Genomic DNA, 12,940 nt, shown 5'->3' with positions numbered 1-12,940 from the left:
ATTATTAATCTTTTTTATCTCTTTTACTTGTTTGATACATGCTTCTTTGGGCCATACCTGGAAATTAATTTGACCCACCTCATAAATAATCTAGAAATGTCATAGAACAACAGCTATCAGCATCCTCACAGTCCATCTCAATGTCGTAAATCATCATTTTAATTACATCATTTGTGAGGTGAGCCAATACAGACATTCATAAGAGCTGAAGTATCAATTTAAAAGTTATTTTTTAAGTAATTGAGATGCAATGTTACTCAGATAATGATATACTAGCAGATGTGCTTCTTTGAATAGAAGAGAGAGGGCTCTCCAGCTATTAAAAAGAGAATTATGTGTAAATGTGGGGGTATCTTACCTGTGCCCAACTGCCAATATGAGTACTTTCCATGTCTTCCAGGTGAATAACATTCAAAATGGGCACATCCCTGTTGTATAAAAAATGTTTTGAATCCCTAGGCTAAAAGAGGGCAAATAGAATGAAGGCCACTAGCTTAGTCTCATCTGGACCCATATAGATACTAAAGGAACAACTATTCTAGAAACAGTAAGATCCTAATTTTACCCACCAAATAAGTGCTGGAACACCCACAGAAAATGGCAGAAGCAAAAATAAATCCTCTCTAAAGCATTATACTGGTATCTTAGGCTTCAAACTACCCCTACTTTTTTCTTTCAAATACAATTTTGAGCGCTCAGTTTAAAATGTGTACATGGAAATTAGAGATCATGGGTACCTGTCCCCCTGCCAAAATAAATAAATAAATAACCAGTGACCCACACCCACTATAAGAATTATAGACACAGACCCTAAGGCAATCATGTTTGTTATGTTAAGTTACAAAAGACAAGTTTGAGAATTTGAGGAAGGATACTAGAAAATAAAAATTAGGCAGTAGATATGAAAAAGAACCCAATAAAAATCCCAGAACTAAAAATGACAATAGTCAAAATCAAGACCTCCATAGATGGGTTTATCAGATGATTAGACACAGAAGAAAAGAGAATTGATAAATTGGGAAACATTTAAAAAGGCTATGCATAACAAAGCACAAAAAGTCAAAAAATAAAAATAAAGGTGAAAGTGTAAGCAATGTGGGAATCTCAACAATATTTGAAGAGGTAGTGGCTGAGATTATTCTAGAACTGATGAAAGAAACCAATCCACATATGTAAGAAACCAAATGGTTCCCTATTAGGATATACAATCTTTACCTAGATCTATTTTAATGAGACTATAGAAAACAAAAGGCTCAAGTTAAAATATAAATATTGTGGATTGGATTTTTAAAATATTTAAATGAATGCTGTTCACAAAGGCCACATTAAAAGCATACAGATACAAGATAGTTAAATCAAAAGGTTGGAAAAGATAGGAATGCAAGCTGGTGCAGCCACTCTGGAAAACAGTATGGAGTTTCCTCAAAAAGCTAAAAATAGAACTACCCTATGACCCAGCAATTGCACTACTAGGCATTTATCCACGGGATACAGGTGTGCTGTTTCGAAGGGACACATGCACCCCCATGTTTATAGCAGCACTATCAACAATAGCCAAAGTATGGAAAGAGTCCAAATGCCCATCCATGAATGAATGGATAAAGAGGATATGTATATATATATACACATATATATACACATATATATATATACATATACACACACACACACACACACACATACAATGGAGGATTCCTCGGCAATCAAAAAGAATGAAACCTTGCCATTTGCAACTACGTGGATGGAACTGGAGGGGATTATGCTAAGTGAAATTAGTCAGTCAGAGAAAGACAAGAATCATATGACTTCACTCATATGAGGACTTTCAGAGACAAAACAGATGAACATAAGGGAAGGGAAACAAAAATAATACAAAAACAGGGAGGAGGACAAAACAGAAGAGACTCATAAATATGGAGAACAAACAGAGGGTTACTGGAGGGGTTGTGGGAGGGGGGAGGGCAACCCGCCGGCCCGCCAGCCAAGCAGAGCCCCCCAGTCTGGCTGGCAAAAGCAGAGGAGTGTGTTCTGACAGCCAGCGGGACTTAACATCTGGAAGGTTATAAGCTAACAGCTCTGCTCGGAGAACGGGAGGGCTGGAAGACAATAGGAGGGAGAGTTGTTGAGCCCCGGACGACAGAGCTCAGCTTGGCGGGGAACAAAGGGGCTCGCCAGCGCCATCTCCCTAGCCCATCCCCCAGCCAAAATCCCAAAGGGACCTGGTTCCTGCCAGGGAACTTGCTTGCACCGCGCAAACACCCAAAGCTGTGCTTCTGCAGATCCATCCCTCCGGTGGGTCTGACTCCCTCCTGGTGCCACAGGGCCCCTCCCGAAGCGGATCTCTGGAGGAAAAGCGAGCTGAGCCTGCCCCTCCCGCCCCTGTGCACCTTGCTCATCCACCCCAGCTAATACGCCAGATCCCCAGCACCACAAGCCTGGCAGTGTGCAAGTAGCCCAGATGGGCCATGCCACCCCACAGTGTATCCCGCCCCTAGGAGAGGGGCAGAGAAGGCACACACCAGTCTGACTGTGGCCCCAGCGGTGGGCTGGGGGCAGACATCAGGTCTGACTGCGGCCCTGCCCACCAACACAAGTTATTCAAGACAGCACAGGGGAAGTGCCCCGCAGTCCCGCACCACTCCAGGGACTATCCAAAATGACGAAACGGAAGAATTCCCCTCAGAAAAACATCCAGGAAATAACAGCAGCTAACGAACTGATCAAAAATGATTTGAACAATATAACAGAAAGTGAATTTAGAATAATAATCATAAAATTAATCGCTGGGCTTGAAAACAGTATAAAGGACAGCAGAGAATCTCTTGCTACAGAGATCAAGGGACTAAGGAACAGCCAGGAGGAGCTAAAAAATGTTATCAACGAGTTGCAAAATAAAATGGAGACAACTACGGCTTGGATTGATAGAGGCAGAGGAGAGAATAGGTGAACTAGAAGATAAAATTATGGAAAAAGAAGAAGCTGAGAAAAAGAGAGATCAAAAAATCCAGGAGTATGAGGGGAAAATTAGAGAACTAAGTGATGCACTAAAGAGAAATAATATACGCATAATTGGTATTCCAGAGGAGGAAGAGAGGGAAAGGTGCTGAAGGTGTACTTGAAGATCATAGCTGAGAACTTCCCGGATCTGGGGAAGGAAAAAGGCATTGAAATCCAAGAGGCACAGAGAACTCCCTTCAGCCGTAACTTGAATCGATCTTCTGCACAACATATCATAGTGAAACTGGCAAAATACAAGGATAAAGAGAAAATTCTGAAAGCAGCTAGAGATAAACGTGTTCTAACATATAAAGGGAGACCTATAAAACTCATGACCGATCTCTCTACTGAAATTTGGCACGCCAGAAAGGAATGGCAGGAGATCTTCCATGTGATGAACAGAAAAAATATGCAGCCGAGAATCCTTTATCCAGCAAGTCTGTCATTTAGAATAGAAGGAGAGATAAAGGTCTTCCCAAACAAACAAAAACTGAAGGAATTCGTCACCACTAAACCAACCCTACAAGAGATCCTAAGGGGGACCCTGTGAGACAAAGTACCAGAGACATCACTACAAGCATAAAACATACAGACATCACAATGACTCTAAACTCATATCTTTCTATAATAACACTGAATGTAAATGGACTAAATGCGCCAATCAAAAGACATAGGGTATCAGAATGGATAAACAAACAAGATCCATCTATTTGCCGTCTACAAGAGACTCATTTTAGACCTGAGGACACCTTCAGATTGAGAGTGAGGGTATGGAGAACTATTTATCATGCTACTGCAAGTCAAAAGAAAGCTGGAGTAGCCATACTTAATCAGGCAAACTAGACTTTAAATTAAAGGCTGTAACAAGAGATGAAGAAGGGCATTATATAATAATCACAGGGTCTATCCATCAGGAAGAGCTAACAATTATAAATGTCTATGCGCCGAATACGGGAGCCCCCAAATATATAAACCAATTACTCACAAACATAAGCAACCTTATTGATAAGAATGTGGTAATTGCAGGGGACTTTAACACTCCACTTACAGAAATGGATAGATCATCTAGACACACGGTCAATAAAGAAACAAGGGCCCTGAATGATACATTGGATCAGATGGACTTGACAGATATATTTAGAACTCTGCATCCCAAAGCAACAGAATATACTTTCTTCTCGAGTGCACATGGAACATTCTCCAAGATAGATCACATACTGGGTCACAAAACAGCCCTTCATAAGTATACAAGAATTGAAATCATACCATGCATACTTTCAGACCACAATGCTATGAAGCTTGAAATCAACCACAGGAAAAAGTCCGGAAAACCTCCAAAAGCATGGAGGTTAAAGAACACCTTACTAAAGAATGAATGGGTCAACCAGGCAATTAGAGAAGAAATTTAAAAATATATGGAAACAAATGAAAATGAAAATACAACAATCCAAACGCTTTGGGATGCAGCGAAGGCAGTCCTGAGAGGAAAATACATTGCAATCCAGGCCTATCTCAAGAAACAAGAAAAATCCCAAATATAAAATCTAACAGCACACCTAAAGGAAATAGAAGCAGAACAGCAAAGGCAGCCTAAACCCAGCAGAAGAAGAGAAATAATAAAGATAAGAGCAGAAATAAACAATATAGAATCTAAAAAAACTGTAGAGCAGATCAACGAAACCAAGAGTTGTTTTTTTGAAAAAATAAACAAAATTGATAAACCTCTAGCCAGGCTTCTCAAAAAGAAAAGGGAGATGACCCAAATAGATAAAATCATGAATGAAAATGGAATTATTACAACCAATCCCTCAGAGATACAAGCAATTATCAGGGAATACTATGAAAAATTATATGCCAACAAATTGGACAACCTGGAAGAAATGGACAAATTCCTAAACACCCACACACTTCCAAAACTCAATCAGGAGGAAATAGCTTGAACAGACCCATAACCAGCGAAGAAATTGAATCAGTCATCAAAAACCTCCCAACAAATAAAGAGTCCAGAACCAGATGGCTTCCCAGGGGAGTTCTACCAGACGTTTAAAGCAGAGATAATACCTATCCTTCTCAAGCTATTCCAAAAAATTGAAAGGGAAGGAAAACTTCCAGACTCATTCTATGAAGCCAGCTTTACTTTGATTCCTAAACCAGACAGAGACCCAGTAAAAAAAGAGAACTACAGGCCAATATCCCTGATGAATATTGATGCAAACATTCTCAATAAGATACTAGAAAATCGAATTCAACAGCATATAAAAAGAATTATTCACCATGATCAAGTGGGATTCATTCCTGGGATGCAGGGCTGGTTCAACATTCGCAAATTAATCAATGTGATACATCACATTAATAAAACAAAAGATAAGAACCATATGATCCTGTCAATCGATACAGAAAGGCCTTTAACAAAATTCAGCAACCTTTCTTAATAAAAACCCTCGAGAAAGTCGGGATAGAAGGAACATACTTAAACATCATAAAAGCCATTTATGAAAAACCCACAGCTAACATCATCCTCAATGGGGAAAAACTGAGAGCTTTCCCCCTGAGATCAGTAACATGACAGGGATGTCCACTCTCACTGCTGTTGTTTAACATAGTGTTGGAAGTACTAGCATCAGCAATCAGACAACTAAAGGAAATCCAAGGCATCAAAATTGGCAAAGATGAAGTTAAGCTTTCACTTTTTGCAGATGACATGATATTATACATGTAAAATCCAATAGACTCCACCAGAAGTCTGCTAGAACTTATACATGAATTTAGCAAAGTTGCAGGATACAAAATCAATGTACAGAAATCAGTTGTATTCTTATACACTAATAATGAAGCAACAGAAAGACAAATAAAGAAACTGATCCCATTCACAATTGCACCAAGAAGCATAAAATACCTAGGAATAAACCTAACCAAAGATGTAAAAGATCTGTATGCTGAAACTATAGAAAGCTTATGAAGGAAACTGAAGAAGATAGAAAGAAATGGAAAAACATTCCGTGCTCATGGATTGGAAGAATAAATATTGTCAAAATGTCAATACTACCCAAAGCTATCTACACATTCAATGCAATCCCAATGAAAATTGCACCAGCATTCTTCTCAAAACTAGAACAAACAATCCTAAAATTCGTATGGAACCACAAAAGGCCCCGAATAGCCAAAGTAATTTTGAAGAAGAAGACCAAAGCAGGAGGCATCACAATCCCAGACTTTAGCCTCTACTACAAAGCTGTCATCATCAAGACAGCATGGTATTGGCACAAAAACAGACACATAGACCAATGGAATAGAATAGAAACCCCAGAACTAGACCCACAAACGTATGGCCAACTCATCTTTGACAAAGCAGGAAAGAATATCCAATGGAAAAAAGACAGTCTCTTTAACAAATGGTGCTGGGAGAACTGGACAGCAACATGCAGAAGGTTGAAACTAGACCACTTTCTCACACCATTCACAAAAATAAACTCAAAATGGGAAAATGACCTGAATGTGAGATGGGAAACCATCAAAACACTAGAGGAGAAAGCAGGAAAAGACCTCTCTGACCTCAGTCGTAGCAATTTCTTACTTGACACATCCCCAAAGGCAAGGAAATTAAAAGCAAAAATGAACTACTGGGACCTTATGAAGATAAACACTTCTGCTCAGCAAAGGAAACAACCAACAAAACTAAAAGGCAACCAACAGTGTGGGAAAAGATATTTGCAAATGACATATCAGACAAAGGACTAGTATCCAAAATCTATAAAGAGCTCACCAAACTCCACACCCGAAAAACAAATAACCCAGTGAAGAAATGGGCAGAAAACATGAATAGACACTTCTCTAAAGAAGACATCCAGATGGACAACAGGCACATGAAAAGATGCTCAACGTCGCTCCTCATCAGGGAAATACAAATCAAAACCACACTCAGATATCACCTCACGCCAGTCAGAGTGGCCAAAATGAACAAATCAGGAGACTATAGATGCTGGAGAGGATGTGGAGAAATGGAAACCCTCTTGCACTGTTGGTGGGAATGCAAATTGGTGCAGCCTCTCTGGAAAACAGTGTGGAGGTTCCTCAAAAAATTAAAAATAGACCTACCCTATGACCCAGCAATAGCACTGCTAGGAATTTACCCAAGGGATACAGGAGTACTGATGCATAGGGGCACTTGTACCCCAATGTTTATAGCAGCACTCTCAACAATAGCCAAATTATGGAAAGAGCCTAAATGTCCATCAACTGATGAATGGATAAAAAAAAATTGTGGTTTATATACACAATGGAGTGCTACGTGGCAATGAGAAAGAATGAAATATGGCCCTTTGTAGCAACATGGATGGATGTGGAAAGTGTTATGCTAAGTGAAATAAGCCATACAGAGAAAGACAGATACCATATGGTTTCACTCTTATGTGGATCCTGAGAAACTTAACAGAAACCCATGGGGGAGGGGAAGGAAAAAAAAAAAAAGAGGTTAGAGTGGAAGAGAGCCAAAGCATAAGAGACTCTTAAAAACTGAGAACAAACTGAGGGCTGATGGGGGGGGTGGGAGGGAGGGGAGGGTGGGTGATGGGTATAGAGGAGGGCACCTTTTGGGATGAGCACTGGGTGTTTGTATGGAAACCAATTTGACAATAAAGTTCATTTATTGAAAAAAAATCATACTGTGAGATAAAAAGGTTCTTTCATCATGATAAAAGCTTTATTTTGCCAGTGATATATAGCAATTTTAAACGTGGATTGTTCCATATAGAGAAAAACTCTGAGGAAATAGACAAATGCCAATCAAGAGTAAGATTTTTAACATACCTCTTTCAGTATTTGACCAAATGAGCAAACCAAAATTCCGTTAGAATACTCAAGTTTTGAACACATGATTTGACCTGATGAATATGCATAGGAAAATGCCCACATTGAGAGCACACACTCTTTCAGGCACAAGCAAAGCATTTATGTAAACTTACCTTTTGCTGACCATGAAACAAGTCTCAACCAATTTCATAGGTTTGAAAATGTATTGAGCACATTCTCTGACCACAGTGAAATTTTGTTAAAAATCAATACCAGTAGGATAACTAGGAAATCCTATCTACTTAGAATGGAAGAAATGTACTGCTATTCTTTTGAACTGTGGGATTAGCCAGCACAGTAAGACAATCATTCAAATGATAGGAAATAAAGAAAAGAATAAAATACTGTCATTATGATTATGGTAGGAAAAAAACACCAAAAAATGTACAGATTATGAATATTAATAAGAGTTTTGCAGTGTTGCTAGATACAAACTCAACAGACAAAAATTAATTATATTTCTATATATCACCAACAGCAGAAAGCAAATTTAAAGATATCATTTACTATAAAATTGAAAACAAAACTATAATTGCCTAGAAGTAAATCTAACACAAGAGGGGCAAATCTTCTTTGAGAGAAAGTATAAAATTGGAGAGATTTTGAAGAAGACCCAAACAAATGGAGAGAGAAGCCATGTTTCTGGATTGAAAAACCCAATATGCTAAATATGGTATGCTTTCCAGGTAGAAAGTACCTCAGTGTGTGTGTGTGTGTGTGTGTGTGTGTGTGTGTGTGTGTGTATTTTATGGAATTCACCGACTGATTATAAAACTTAGATCGAAATGCAAAACACTAAGAATAGTCAAGAAAGTTACTGAAGAAGAACAAAGTGGGTGAAATCGCTCAAAATATCAGGGTTTATTTCATTTTATTTTATTATTTTTTAAAGTTTTATTTATTTTGAGGGAGAGAGAGAGAAAGACAGAGAGAGGGGCAGAGAAGGAGAGAGAGAGTTTCAAGCAGGCTCCCTACTGTCAGTGTGGAGCCCGAGGTGGGGTCAAACTCACAAACCGTAAGATCATGACCTAGCCAAAATTAAGAACCAGATGCTTAACCGCTGAGCCACCCGGGAGCCCCTATTTTATTTTATTTTAAATATTTATTTTGAGAGAAAAAGGGATAGAGAATAAGTAGGGGAGGGGAAGAGAGACAGGGAGAGAGAGAATCCCAAGCAGGTTCCACATTGTCAGCACAGACCGGACACAGGGCTCAAACCCACAAACTGTGATATCATGACCTGAGCCAAAACCAAGTGTTGGACACTTAACCAGCTGAGCCACCCAGGCACCCCATGAGGGTTTATTTTAAAGCTACAGTAATTTGGCTATGGCATTGGCCCTGGCATAGGCACATGCAGAGTAGATGGAATGAAATAAATTAGAAACCTGGAACCAGACCCACACATACATGAACACTATAGCTATGCCAAAGAAAATACTAGGAAAAGGAAAGTCTTTTCACTGAATAGTGCTGATGAAAATTGCGTATTCATTTGGAAAAGAAAATGAAATTTGGGCTATGAAAAAGCTTATAAAACATGATATAAAGCAAAAGCCACAGAGAAAGACTGATACATTTTCATATAGTAAAATTAAGAATATCTTTTCAGGGAAAGGCCAAGATGGCAGAGCAGCATGGAAGTTTTTTGCATCTCTTGTCCCTGAAATGCAGCCAGATCAACACCAAACCATCTTGCAATCTAGAAAATTGATCTGAGGACTAACTCAGAAATCTGCATAACTTGAACCACAGAACTCAGCAGGTATGCAGTGTGGAGAGGTGAACTAGAGGAGACAGAAGCTGTGGAGGGTAGGGAGCTGTTTTTGCTTATGGATAGAGGATTGGGGGGGGGGGTTGCTGGGGGAAGTATAGGACAGGCACTTGGCCTGAAAGCAGCTGGAGAAACAGAGAATGAGTGGAAACACCCATTAACAAGAAAGGGAGAAAGGAGAAAGGAGAGGGTTTGGATACCATTAAGAGTCTATAAATAGAGGGAGTGTAGAGGCTGAAATTCCATAGCTTGATATCTGGCAGAGCTCTGGTAGGAAGCACAAATCCCCAGGAGCAGACAACGAGGTCTGAGGGGTTGTCAGGTCACATGGGTAAAGGCAGTTCCCCTGCTGAGATGACATTTGGTAGAGGATGTGAGGCCTCCCTACAGGCAAAGGTCCCAGCAGACTCTGGAGAACAGCCATGTTTGCTGATGTTGGAACAAGGATGTTAGACGTTGTGAAGCCTGGCACCAGATGTGTGTTGTGACTTACCATAATCCCTGAAAGGCTGCAGCTACACAATCCCACAAACTTTTCCTGGGGCAGGCTGGCACCCAGCCATAGTCTCTGGGCATCTACAGCAGCACAGTTGTGCGAACATTCCTGGGGGCGGCTGGCACCAGCCATTGCTCGGTGAGACCCTCCCTCCAGAGGGTCGGAGTGGGTCAGAGCTGCAGAGCCCTCAGAAGTGAGAGGTTTGGAAACACATTCCCTTCTAAAATAGAACTTGAAAGGGAGGTGCCACCTGGCACTCCAAATCAACCACAAGAAAAAATTTGGAAAGACTACAAATACTTGGAGACTAAAGAACATCTTTCTAAAGAATGAATGGGCTAACCAAGAAATTAAAGGGAAAATTTAAAAGTACATGGAAGCCAATGAAAATGATAACATCACAGCCCCAAACTTCTGGGATGAAGCAAAGGCGGCCATAAGAGGGAAGTATATAGCAATGCAGGCCTTCCTAAAGAAGGAAGAAAAGTCTCAGATATACAACCTGAACTTACACCTAAAAGAACTGGAAAAAGAATAGCAAATAAAACCCCAAAACAGCAGAAGATGGGAAATAATAAATATTAGAGCAGAAATCAATGCTATTGAAACAAACAAACAAACAAACAAACAGGCAGTAGAACAGGTCAATGAAACCAGGACTTGATTCTTTGAAAGTATTAACAAAATTGATAAACTCCTAGCCAGTTTGATCAAAAAGAAAAGGAAAGAACCCAAATAAATAAAATCACGAATGAAAGAGGAGTGATCACAACTAACACTGCAGAAGTACAAGCAATATAAGAGAATATTATGAGCAATTATATGCCAATACATTGGGCAATCTGGAAGAAATGGACAAATTCCTAGACATATAAACTACCAAAACCGAAACAAGAAGAAATGGAAAATTTAAACAGATCCATAACCCATAAAGAATCGAATTAGTAATCAAAACTCTCCCAAAAAACAAGAGTCTAGGGCCAGATGGCTTTCCAGGGGAATTCTACCAAACATTTAAAGAAGAGTTAACTCCTATTCTCTTGAAGCTGTTCCAAAAAATAGAAATGGAAGGAAAACTTCCAAACTCATTCTGTGAAGCCAGCATTCCCTTGGTTCCAAAACCAGACAAAGACTCCACTAAAAAGGAGAACTATAGACCAATTTCCCTGATGAACATGGATGCAAAAATTCTCAACAAGATACTAGCCAACCAGATCCAACAATACATTAAAAGAATTATTCACCATGACCAAGTGGGATTTATACCTGGGATGTAGGGATGGTTCAATAACCACAAAACTATCAATGTGATACATCACATCAATAAAAGGACAAGAACCACATGATCCTCTCAATAGATGCAGAAAAGGCATTTGACAAAATACATCATCCTTTCTTGATAAAAACCCTCAGGAAAGTAGGGATAGAAGGACCATACCTCAAGATCATAAAAGCCATGTATGAAAGACCCACTGCTAATATCCTCAATGGGAAAAACCTGAGAGCTTTTCCCCTAAGGTCAGGAACATGACAGGGATGTCCACTCTCGCTACTGTTATTCAACATAGTATTAGAAGACCTTACCTCAGCAATCAGCCAACACAAAGAAATAAAAGCATCCAAATCGGCAAAGAGGAGGTCACACTTTCACTCTTTGAAGACGACGTGGTACTGTGTATGGAAAAACCCAAAAGATTCCACCAAAAAACTGTTAGAACTGATCCATGAGTGCAGCAAAGTCGCAGGATATAAAATCAATGCACAGAAATCTGCTGCATTTCTATACACCAATAATGAAGCAACAGAAAGAGAAATCAAGGAATCGATCCCATTTACAATGGCACCAAAAGACATAAAATACCTAGGAATAAACCTAATCAAGGAGGTGAAAAACCTATACACTGAAAACTAAAGAAAGCTTATGAAAGACATTGAAAAAGGCACAAAAAAAATGGAACAATATTCCATGCACCTGGATTGGAAGAACAAATCTTGTTAAAATGTTGATACTACCCAAAGCAATCTACATATTCAATGCAATCCCTATCAAAATAACACCGGTATTTTTCACAAAGCTAACAAGCAATACCAAAATTTGTATGGAACCAGAAAAGACCCAGACTAGCCAAAGCATTCCTGAAAAAGAAAACCAAAGCTGGAGGCATCACAATCCCAGACTTGAAGATGTATTACAAAGCTGTAATCATCAAGACAGTATGGTACTGGAACAAAAACAAACACTTAGATCAATGGAAGAGAATAGAGGACCCAGAAATGGACCCACAAATGTATGGCCAACTAATCTTTGACAAAGCAGGAAAGAATATCCAATGGAATAAAGACAGTCTCTTCAGCAAGTGGTGCTGGGAAAACTGGACAGCGACATGCAAAAGAATGAACCTGGACCACTTTCTTACACCATACACAAAAATAAACTCAAAGTGGATGAAAGACCTAAAGGTAAGACAGGAAGCCATCAAATCCTAGAGGAGAAAGCAGGAAAAAACCTCCTTAACCTCGGCCACAACAACTTCTTACTCAGCATGTCTCCAGAGACAAGGGAAACAAAAGCAAAAATGAACCATTGGAACCTCATAAATAAAAAGCTTCTGCTCAGCAAAGGAAACAATCAGCAAAACTAAAAGGCAACCAACAGAATGGGAGAAGATATTCGCAAATGACGTATCAGATAAAGGATTAGTATCCAAAATCTATAAAGAATTTATCAAACTCAACACCCCCAAAAGCAAATAATGCAGTGAAGAAATGGGCAAAGATATGCATAAAACACTTCTCCGAAGAAGACATCCAGATGGCTAACAGAC

Source organism: Lynx canadensis, chromosome F1 (genome assembly GCF_007474595.2).
Source record: "Lynx canadensis isolate LIC74 chromosome F1, mLynCan4.pri.v2, whole genome shotgun sequence".
Lineage (NCBI taxonomy): Eukaryota > Metazoa > Chordata > Mammalia > Carnivora > Felidae > Lynx > Lynx canadensis.
The sequence above is the reverse complement of the archived record's forward strand: the minus strand, read 5'-3'. Positions refer to the sequence as shown.